The sequence below is a fragment of the Euprymna scolopes genome, chromosome 38 (assembly GCF_053919585.1).
Source record: "Euprymna scolopes isolate OS-2025 chromosome 38, ASM5391958v1, whole genome shotgun sequence".
Lineage (NCBI taxonomy): Eukaryota > Metazoa > Mollusca > Cephalopoda > Sepiida > Sepiolidae > Euprymna > Euprymna scolopes.
In genome coordinates this window covers 47,078,584-47,090,526 of record NC_136519.1, presented here as the reverse complement: position 1 = coordinate 47,090,526, position 11,943 = coordinate 47,078,584, and the positions used below count along the sequence as shown (strand labels likewise).

Sequence of the window (11,943 nt, the reverse complement as noted above, 5' to 3'; positions counted from 1 at the left end):
TGGGCGGGATAGCAACGTGCAAGTCGCAAATGGGCGGGATAGCAACGTGCAAGTCGCAAATGGGCGAGATAGCAACGTGCAAGTCGCAAATGGGCGAGATAGCAACGTGCAAGTCGCAAATGGGCGAGATAGCAACGTGCAAGTCGCAAATGGGCGGGATAGCAACGTGCAAGTCGCAAATGGGCGGGATAGCAACGTGCAAGTCGCAAATGGGCGGGATAGCAACGTGCAAGTCGCAAATGGGCGGGATAGCAACGTGCAAGTCGCAAATGGGCGAGATAGCAACGTGCAAGTCGCAAATGGGCGAGATAGCAACGTGCAAGTCGCAAATGGGCGGGATAGCAACGTGCAAGTCGCAAATGGGCGGGATAGCAACGTGCAAGTCGCAAATGGGCGAGATAGCAACGTGCAAGTCGCAAATGGGCGAGATAGCAACGTGCAAGTCGCAAATGGGCGGGATAGCAACGTGCAAGTCGCAAATGGGCGGGATAGCAACGTGCAAGTCCAACACGAAAGAGATAGCAACGTGCAAGTTATTACATTTCTTAATGTTTCTGTAAAATGGACGTGATTTTACTTCAATTATTTAAAATCTTAAATAATTGTTTAAACCGTTTTTCAAATATATTCAGAGATATACATTTTCAGTTTTAGCTTATGAAGCGAAAATAAATTTTAAAAAATTAATTTCGTTTGGCTATTTTCTTATATATTGCAGTTATTTCATGAACCTAACTGACAATTACCCCTTTTGACTACAGATAAAATTGAAGGAAAATTTTAATGGCATCTTAAGGTTCCTTGAATAATGTGACCCTTAGTGAAATTTATTTTATTAACGTGTTAACATCTATAACACACAAATAAACATTGAATTATATATAAAGATATATACCTTGCATCACTCCTCTCACTGCATAAGGTCTTGTCAAACCTTTCCTAGGTGAATAATTCCCACGATATGGTTTCATTTTAAACAAATATTCTGCTGAATTAGGGGGTGGAATAATAAAATTATCGTCCTAGTAAAGACGTAATTCCATTTCCGTTTGATGAAAACTGGTTTTCTGTTTTTGGTGCAGACCATCTACTAGTTGGTCAGTTCTGTACAAATCCCAAGAATGGTAGGACCCTTCTATCATGTTTGAAAGTGACACAATGTTCAATGAGGGGGGTCAGAGATGCGCCTCAGTACAACTCATGCTCTCTACTGATCCAAGTTATGACAACAGGACCATTGCCAGCACCCTCAAAATGCATGGATGGATTGCCATGAATAACAGGGATGTATGTGGCCAGGTTGATGAAAAAGTTTTCAGCCACAGTTTTGGCCTTTCGTGTGGTTTCAAGTGAGGGCCACATCATATCACCTTACATCTTTGAAGTCGGCTTGAAAGTCAACACTAAAGTGTGCCCGAATGTGCTGAAGAATATGGTGAACCCCTGGTGCAATCAGATGGTCGCTGGCAGACTTTAGGTATGGGTAGCAGGACTTCCGGCTGGCCTACAAGTTCAAAGAGAGCCAGGCTTGGCTTCAGAAGGAGTGTTACGACTTTGTGCCTTCCTCTCACCTCCATCGTCCCTCAACCTAAATCCACTGGATAACTTCGTTTGGTCATACGTTGAGAATATCACCAAAGTAAGCCTGATCACCACCATCCATTGGCGCTTTTAAAAAAGGCATGCTCCCAGTTTCAGGCCCGCATTGAGGTGGTGATTGAGGCTGAAGGCAGCTACATTGAACTGATGTCAGCTCTACTACATAATCAAGTTACCTGAATTGATTTTTTTTTCATCAAAAGTTTTAAAATAAAGCTGTAGTGTTGCTTTATTTAAGGCGACACTTTTATCGTTCCACCCTGGGCAATGAAGGTTTCAAGTGGAAACTGACTAAAGGTAAAAAAAAAACAAAAGTACGTAGTCATCCTTTGTTAATAGACTAAAATTCTCAAAGCAACTCAAGAGGCTCAGAATGATACAAGTCACATGAACCATAATATATCTTGTCATCAGTCTTGATTTTAACATGTTTTTTCATTAGATATGTCTTTTCTGAAAAATCAAATCAAAATACAAAGTGCTTTCAATAAGTTTTCAGACATTTTTTGTAATGACATTTAAAATTGTCGTAGACGCTTGAAAATTCCATATCTTTTTGCTATACATCTTATGAGATGACGGATCGATTTTTATGATTTCAGGTTCAAATGAACAGCTACAGCAGAAACTGGAATACGCTCTACTAATGCCTGATTGTCACAGCTGTTGATTTTCAAATATGCAATCTTAATGTGAAGACGCTTTAGAAGAACGATATGCAATAACATCATGTTTTAAAATTAGAAAAAAATCCCACAGAAACTTATGAAATGCTTTAAACTGCTTTTGGACCATCTTGCATGAATCGAGCATCAGTTTTTGAGTGGCATAACAGATTCAAGTAAGGTAAGGAATCTGTGAGGGATGATGAGAAGTGTGAGAGGAGTAAGGGAGTCAGAACACTAGAGTTGATTGGCCAAATAAAGAATTTCATGGATAAGGACCGTTGTGTGTCTATAGAGACAATAAGTGCACAGTTTGATGTGAGTGTGGGAACTGTACAATTATTTGCAAAGAACTGAAGATGTGGAAGATTTGTACAAAGTTTGTCCCAAGGGTCCTCCAACCTTTTCACAGACTATGTGACCAAGATTGGCACAAAGACAGTTCCTCGTCCTCCCTATAGTCCAGACCTTGCTCCCTGTGACTTTTGATTATTCCCTAAGCTCAAGGAAAACCTTAGGGGCTGTCATTATGAGACAATTGAGGAGATGAAAGAGATTGTGACGAGGGTCATTGACATGCTCAAGAACTTCCATGGGGTCTTCCAAAAGTTGTTGGAACAGTACAAGTGCATTGCAGCCAGAGGAGATTACTTCGAAGGGGACTAGAGTTTCATGTGTGTACTATCAATAAAAGTGCCATATGAAAAAAAGTTTGGAAACTTATTGAAGGCACCTCGTATGATATTTTGGAGAAAATCAAGTTCGAGATTAAAGTGACCATAACTCGAAAATATTAAAAACCATACTCACAAGTCTGAAAAATATCTCAGTTCATTATATATGTATATATGATCCCAATAATTAGTAGATCTTACCTGAAAGAGAAAGAAAAATAATGAAATTAAAGTATACAGACTTTATTCCATGTAAAAAGAAAAAAAAAAATAAGCAAGCAAAACGACATCTGAATAAAAGCATCTGGAGACAATTTCTGGACATCTGGCCAGATGTCATCTGGCGAAAATAATATTTCACTGAACGACGAATGAGCGTATCATTTCATAAACTGCTATTTGTATTTCTTCACATCTCCAAAGCTTGAAGAAATGTAAAGTATTTGGTAGACCTGAAGGAGTTTACCTTTCTTCCCTATTTTTTAATGTTATTTTGTCTTTTTTTTTTTTTAAATTCAATGTTTTCAGTGAATTATTATCAAAATGGAAACTAGTATACCAGATTATCAGAAAAAAAAAAAAAAAAATCAATATTTAAATATTTGTTGGGGGTGCTCAGTTTTGTATGCAACGTTCTAGTAAATTGATTATCCATTTTAGAATCATTCAACGTTTTTAGGCTAAATTTTACAAATTTAGCTTTTGATGGTGGAGTATTTTAAAAAGCGAAATTCAAAAAGGCTAAACTGCTTAAAAAAAGGCTAAATTCACGAAATTTGGTGTAAAGGTTCTCAAACTAAAAAAAAAAAAGATGCACCGGAAGAAAGCCAAAGGTTACATCGGCCAAAACATTATGGATATTATAACTAGGGCTATGACAACATATTCTTATTGTTTTGACTCTCGAGTATATATTGACACAGTTAATCAACCGAGAACCACATCACTCTATATAAAAGCATATAAGATGTCAGCGGGTACACACTCGAGAGTCAAAACAATGAAAAGAATATGCTGTTGTCCTAACCCTAATAATAACGCAGATAATAATAGCAGTTTGAATAATTCAATGAACAAAGTGTCTGATTTTTAGAAAACGTCATGTACATCAGCTGAAAGTGTTAGTCATCTGTCGAATCAAATACATCGTAAGATGATAAAAAAAAAAAAAAATGTATTGGGTTCAGATGTTTTATTGTTGTCATACCACTGGAACACAAGAAACAGTTGGTTCTAGTAGGAGTACAGAAGCCAAGAGTGCTTGCGTTTCTTTTCCTCAGCACCAAAACCAACAGAGTTTAGGTCATTATTGGGTTAACTTCTCGGTTGGTTGATTGAGGTATGGCATTGGTTTTGTGTGGTTTAGGAGGTCTTTTTTTTGTTCATTTCTTTATTGTTCATTTTTTTTTGTTCATTTTTTTTTTGTTCATTTTTTTTTTGTTCATTTTTCTTTTGTTCATTTTTTTTTGTTCATTTCTTTTTTTGTTCATTTCTTTTTTTGTTCATTTCTTTTTTTGCTCATTTCTTTATTTGTTCATTTCTTTATTTGTTCATTTCTTTATTTGTTCATTTCTTTATTTGTTCATTTCTTTATTGCTCATTTCTTTATTGCTCATTTCTTTATTGCTCATTTCTTTATTGCTCATTTCTTTATTTGTTCATTTCTTTATTTGTTCATTTCTTTATTTGTTCATTTCTTTATTGCTCATTTCTTTATTTGTTCATTTCTTTATTGCTCATTTCTTTTTTTGTTCATTTCTTTATTGCTCATTTCTTTATTGCTCATTTCTTTATTTGTTCATTTCTTTATTTGTTCATTTCTTTATTGTTCATTTCTTTATTGTTCATTTCTTTATTGCTCATTTCTTTATTTGTTCATTTCTTTATTGCTCATTTCTTTTTTTGTTCATTTCTTTATTGCTCATTTCTTTTTTTGTTCATTTCTTTATTGCTCATTTCTTTTTTTGTTCATTTCTTTATTGCTCATTTCTTTTTTTGTTCATTTCTTTATTGCTCATTTCTTTTTTTGTTCATTTCTTTATTGCTCATTTCTTTTTTGTTCATTTCTTTATTTGTTCATTTCTTTATTGCTCATTTCTTTTTTTGTTCATTTCTTTATTTGTTCATTTCTTTATTTGTTCATTTCTTTTTTTGTTCATTTCTTTTTTTGTTCATTTCTTTTTTTGTTCATTTCTTTTTTTTTTCATTTCTTTTTTTTTTCATTTCTTTTTTTTTTCATTTCTTTTTTTTTTCATTTCTTTATTTGTTCATTTCTTTATTGCTCATTTCTTTATTGCTCATTTCTTTTTTTGTTCATTTCTTTATTGCTCATTTCTTTATTTTTCATTTCTTTATTTGTTCATTTCTTTATTGCTCATTTCTTTATTTTTCATTTCTTTATTGCTCATTTCTTTATTTGTTCATTTCTTTATTGCTCATTTCTTTATTTTTCATTTCTTTATTTGTTCATTTCTTTATTGCTCATTTCTTTATTTTTCATTTCTTTATTTGTTCATTTCTTTATTGCTCATTTCTTTTTTGTTCATTTCTTTATTGCTCATTTCTTTTTTGTTCATTTTTTATTTGTTCATTTCTTTATTTGTTCATTTCTTTTTTGTTCATTTCTTTTTTTGTTCATTTCTTTTTTTGTTCATTTCTTTATTGCTCATTTCTTTATTGCTCATTTCTTTATTGTTCATTTCTTTTTTTGTTCATTTCTTTATTGCTCATTTCTTTATTGCTCATTTCTTTATTTGTTCATTTCTTTATTTGTTCATTTCTTTATTGTTCATTTCTTTATTGCTCATTTCTTTATTGCTCATTTCTTTTTTTGTTCATTTCTTTATTGCTCATTTCTTTTTTGTTCATTTCTTTATTGCTCATTTCTTTTTTTTTTCATTTCTTTTTTTTTTCATTTCTTTATTTGTTCATTTCTTTATTTGCTCATTTCTTTATTGCTCATTTCTTTATTGCTCATTTCTTTTTTGTTCATTTCTTTTTTTGTTCATTTCTTTTTTTGTTCATTTCTTTATTGCTCATTTCTTTATTGCTCATTTCTTTTTTGTTCATTTCTTTTTTTGTTCATTTCTTTATTTGTTCATTTCTTTATTTGTTCATTTCTTTATTTGTTCATTTCTTTATTGCTCATTTCTTTTTTGTTCATTTCTTTTTTTGTTCATTTCTTTTTTTGTTCATTTCTTTATTGCTCATTTCTTTTTTGTTCATTTCTTTATTGCTCATTTCTTTTTTGTTCATTTCTTTTATTGTTCATTTCTTTTTTTTTCATTTCTTTTTTTGTTCATTTCTTTTTTTGTTCATTTCTTTTTTGTTCATTTCTTTTTTTGTTCATTTCTTTTTTTTTTCATTTCTTTATTGCTAATTTCTTTATTGCTCATTTCTTTTTTGTTCATTTCTTTATTTGTTCATTTCTTTATTGCTCATTTCTTTTTTGTTCATTTCTTTATTGCTCATTTCTTTTTTGTTCATTTCTTTATTTGTTCATTTCTTTATTGCTCATTTCTTTTTTGTTCATTTCTTTTTTGTTCATTTCTTTTTTGTTCATTTCTTTATTTGTTCATTTCTTTATTTGTTCATTTCTTTTTGTGTTCATTTCTTTATTTGTTCATTTCTTTTTTTGTTCATTTCTTTTTTGTTCATTTCCTTTTTTGTTCATTTCTTTATTTGTTCATTTCTTTATTTGTTCATTTCTTTTTTTGTTCATTTCTTTTTTTGTTCATTTCTTTATTTGTTCATTTCTTTATTGCTCATTTCTTTTTTTGTTCATTTCTTTATTTGTTCATTTCTTTATTGCTCATTTCTTTATTGCTCATTTCTTTTTTTGTTCATTTCTTTTTTTGTTCATTTCTTTTTTTTGTTCATTTCTTTATTTGTTCATTTCTTTTTTGTTCATTTCTTTATTTGTTCATTTCTTTATTGCTCATTTCTTTATTGCTCATTTCTTTTTTGTTCATTTCTTTTTTTTGTTCATTTCTTTATTTGTTCATTTCTTTATTTGTTCATTTCTTTATTGCTCATTTCTTTATTTGTTCATTTCTTTATTTGTTCATTTCTTTATTGCTCATTTCTTTATTGCTCATTTCTTTTTTTTGTTCATTTCTTTATTTGTTCATTTCTTTATTTGTTCATTTCTTTATTTGTTCATTTCTTTATTTGTTCATTTCTTTATTGCTCATTTCTTTATTGCTCATTTCTTTTTTGTTCATTTCTTTATTTGTTCATTTCTTTTTTGTTCATTTCTTTATTTGTTCATTTCTTTATTGCTCATTTCTTTATTGCTCATTTCTTTATTGCTCATTTCTTTATTGCTCATTTCTTTATTTGTTCATTTCTTTATTTGTTCATTTCTTTATTTGTTCATTTCTTTATTTGTTCATTTCTTTATTGCTCATTTCTTTATTGCTCATTTCTTTATTGCTCATTTCTTTATTGCTCATTTCTTTATTTGTTCATTTCTTTATTGCTCATTTCTTTATTGCTCATTTCTTTATTTGTTCATTTCTTTATTGTTCATTTCTTTATTGCTCATTTCTTTATTGCTCATTTCTTTATTTGTTCATTTCTTTATTGTTCATTTCTTTATTGCTCATTTCTTTATTGCTCATTTCTTTATTTGTTCATTTCTTTATTTGTTCATTTCTTTATTGCTCATTTCTTTATTGCTCATTTCTTTATTGCTCATTTCTTTATTGCTCATTTCTTTATTTGTTCATTTCTTTATTTGTTCATTTCTTTATTTGTTCATTTCTTTATTGCTCATTTCTTTTTTGTTCATTTCTTTTTTTGTTCATTTCTTTTTTTGTTCATTTCTTTTTTTGTTCATTTCTTTATTGCTCATTTCTTTATTGCTCATTTCTTTTTTTTTTCATTTCCAACTTCCCACGGTTTGCCTTCTCTCTTTAAGAAGGGGTTATTTTATTTCTTTTTCAGAACAGGAGACTGTTGGCATATTCATGTTGAAAGTATGGAGAAGAGTTCTTTCGTTAATAGATGTATAACAGTTGAGGTAGCAGGGTTAGTTGGTAAGGAAAGCTAAAGAAAACAAAAGAAAGTGACGAGAAGAGATACAAAAGAGGGATAAAAATGGCTTCACTACCAGGAAATGCTGATGGGGTTGCGAAAGCATTTTTTTATGCAGTCCAGAGCATCCTTCGTTTAGAGCGCTGGTTTTTCAAATCCCACTTCTCAATCCTTGTGTCATATCATTCCATTGTGAAAGGGAGATAAATATCAAGTGCTAGGATTGGCTAGAATAAGTTCAGGGAACTTCTGTAGCAGAATGTTTTCATTGTCGACCATGAGCATGCATGGTGATAATGTATGGAACTTAACAAGTTTCACTTCCATACATCATCGCAATGCATGCTTATGGTCGACAACGAAAACATTCTGCTGGTTAATAATGGCAAACGTCCTTTGAACTTATTCTAGCCAATCCTAGCACTGGTCAGTGAGGGTTGACGTTACATGTGTGGAGAGAAATGATATGAGAATGATATGACAGATGGGTAATGCAAGTCTTAAAGACAGGCTTAGGTCTGATGACCTCAAAGGAAGATTAAATTTGGACAATATCAGGAGATGTCTGCAGAAAAGGAGACTACTGAGTTGATCATCTATATCTATAAATATAAAAGCGAAAATGTATGTGTGTATGTTTGTTCGCTTTTTCTATATGTCTACAAAAGGCTTTTTCAGAGAAGCGGTCGGTCGGTTCACAACTTCTTAAAACTTTTTATATCACATATAAATCGTAATATCTCAGATTTAACAACGGAGCTCGCCTGTCTATTCAATTTGCTCCACTTCGGGAAGATAAATATTCAACATTTGTCGCTCGCCGCATGTGGGTTAGTCTTTTTCCTATAACATCTAGGGAAAATAAAAATTTTAAAAAAAGCGTTCCCGAAGTAAATGAAATACTATCCCGCAGTCAAACTTGACCTCATTAAGTCATTAAAACGTGCACCTGCCAAATCCAAGTAATTAAATAAATTCAAACGTGTTTCCGTTAGCATCTCGCAGTGGCCCAATGGTTAAAACCGTTGCACTTTTTTTTTCACACTTCCAACTTTGCCTCAAGGGTTCGGGTTCGATCCTCATACTTACCTACCAAAACATTTTTTTATTTTAACCTCCCCCCCTCCCCACCGAAGTTTCCACACACACCTCCAAACACCTGGGCAATGCCGGGTACCCCTCGCTAGTATATATATAAAAGGCAAAAAAGCTGCGCACATTTTTGCATGTCCAAGAAAGGCTTGGGGGGGGGGGGCTCTTGACCATGTTACTATTTTTTAGAACTCCTTATATACTCCTTAGATTATAATATCCACAATTTGCGAATGGACATTTTATTTACATCGACTTTTAAAAAATTCCCTCTATTCCATCCTTTCGCACGTTTGTTCGTCGTCTTTGTATAAATAAATCGAACCTAATTGGAGCGATGGTACAGTGCCTGGCCTTTTGTGCCGGGACATCTTGAAAGCAATTAGCTTTAATCAATGTTGGGAAAACCCCTCATATCAGACAATTGCTATTCATTTGGACGCTGCCAGAGTTCCCCCTTTTTTCAGGGGACAACCTCACGGGGAAGCAAATAAATACCATGAGAGAAAGTGGAAAGCTGTGCTGGCCCCAGGCCAGGTTTAAAAACCACTTTCATTTCTTCGCTGACTCCGATGATTCTCAACTTAATTATCATTAAGATGTCAGGTTCTCTTTCACTTTCTTTTCCGTCTTCGCGTCACGAGTTCGAGCCTGCCTGATTACAAACACTATATTTTTTTTAACACCTCTCTCTACTCAAATTGTCTACTCTTGTTTTTATTTCTCCCTCCCCCGGCTACTACCATGTATTTTATTCCCCCCCCCCCGGGTTCCTTACTACACCACCTCCACACACCCAACCCCATACTACCCCCGCTAGTATTGAAAGAATGGAGAGTCCTTGGGTTAACAGATGTAAAACAGTTGGACTAGTGTAGCGGCCAATGTTTACACCTCGGCATCCAAAATCAAAATGCGTAAACTCATTTGTACGCACATCGTCTGTGCATACACTATCCTAAATAAAAGCAAATAATTATAGTTTGAACGAATCAATTATTTAAAATGATATTTCTGGAAGCGATCTAAGTTCTTTAACCGCCAGATTTTTCTTCAATAAACCAGTAGATCCCAGTTGACCTGAGACAACTAATTGGTGTTGCTGGGCGACCCTCTGTTTGGTGCTCATCTTTGCAACATCTCTCTCCACTCACACATTATCAAACACAGAGACACACAAGTCATTGACTCATTATCGTCTGCTAACCTGTATAAACTTTATTCATTGAAATATTTTAAATCTTTCTCACTGAACTTCTTTTCTAATACGAAATCAAATGAACACTGACTCTTATAAACTTTCAATGAATTATAATTTATATAAATGAACAGAGAAGTTTTAATTACGATTTTTCTGACGTCTGTAACGTACAGCTCTTAATCAATAGGGCTATGACAACAGCATATTCTTATTGTTTTGACTCTCGAGTATATATCCGACAGAGTAAGACACAGTTAATCAGTCGAGAACCACATCACTCTATAAAAGCATATAAGATATGAATGGATACACACTAGAGAGTCCAAACAGTGAAAAGAATATGCTGTTGTCATAGCCCTGTTAATCAATCGAGTCAGCCTACTTCAGTGTCTCAACTAATGCATTTCCCACTTTCAATTTAAAAATGTATTAGATATATATATATATATATATATATATATATATATTTAAATATATGTCTTCTGAATTTGTTTTGTTTACCGTATAACATGTCTTGTTTTCTCACAACTGATTATAAACACTAAATCCTAAAAGTAAAACTCCGAAACTGGGAAGGACATCCCTAAAGTAGCAGGGTCAGTTTGTAGGGTGGGGTGGGGGGGAGATCAATAATGTAAAACATAGGCTGAAGTCATAAGGATTTATTTGAAAGAGCCGTTCAACATATCCCAGCATGTAAAACAGACGTTAAACTAAATATGATGAGGACTTCAATATTCACCCTGGTGCTAACAGAGCAGGCTGTCTAAAGATACTGTCTTCCTGACCTAAAGTGCACCAAACACTGATGTTATTTTTTTCCTTTCTCTTTGCAAAACAAAATCATGTTCTGCAAAGTCAAAAACAAAAATTTTCCACTACAAAACAACCAAATCAAACACCCTGAATAAATATTTGTAGATATTAAAATAATACTTGAAACAAACTTTTCTAAAATGATTGGATTCGACATTAAAATAACCCAAAAAGTGTTGATATGCCATAAAATAAACCACCCAAAGGCTATTTGTATCGAAATTCTCAAACCACCGATTTTGTGTATTCATCTAGCTTGCATCTTTTCGAGAAAGAAAACTTGTTTCTTGACATTATAAAATTCATTTTTTTTATTTAAAAAAAATTATTTTGATGTTATTTCTTTTGAAATTTACCAGGTGAAAAATCTAATGTGAGAAAGATTATTTTTAGTTCTATTTTTCTACAAAATAATTTTTAGGCATTTTAGAAGTCAAATCGGTGATCATTTGAGAATACCACCCGCTGTAGGTGAGGGGGGGGGCAGTTGCATCTCTCTGCTAAAATCATCAAAAATGGATTGCAAGCTGACAACTTCAAATAAAGGTTATCTTGTTATTAACAGAAGCAGGAGTAATCGGCGTTGCCCCGGGCCAAAAGTATAACACATTCCTATTAAGACTTCTATCTTTTTATCTCTCTCTCTCTCTCTATTCATCACCATCTTTCAACCTCCCTCTCCTGATCATCTTTCTCTTCCTCCGAACCAATTCTGCTCTCCCTTTCTCTCTGGATATACAAAGTCTTTCTTATAGATGCCTCAAATGAAGGAGTTGGCATAAGAGAAGTAACTCCTTGATTAAAAATTAGAGATACTTTCCCGTGAAATGCCTGAGTGATCGATCGACCTCTCCTGATG

General features: G+C 32.7%; 1 long non-coding RNA gene across 1 annotated transcript in view; it reads right to left on the bottom strand.

Annotated features, from left to right (window-relative positions):
- Window positions 1-336: 336 nt before the first annotated feature.
- The window catches only part of LOC145263138 (uncharacterized), a 267,319-nt gene continuing 255,712 nt past the window's right edge, over window positions 337-11,943 (bottom strand). Inside the window, exon 3 of the long non-coding RNA XR_013864484.1 lies at window positions 337-3,139. This is a non-coding gene — a long non-coding RNA (uncharacterized LOC145263138). The remainder of the gene's footprint in view (window positions 3,140-11,943) is intronic.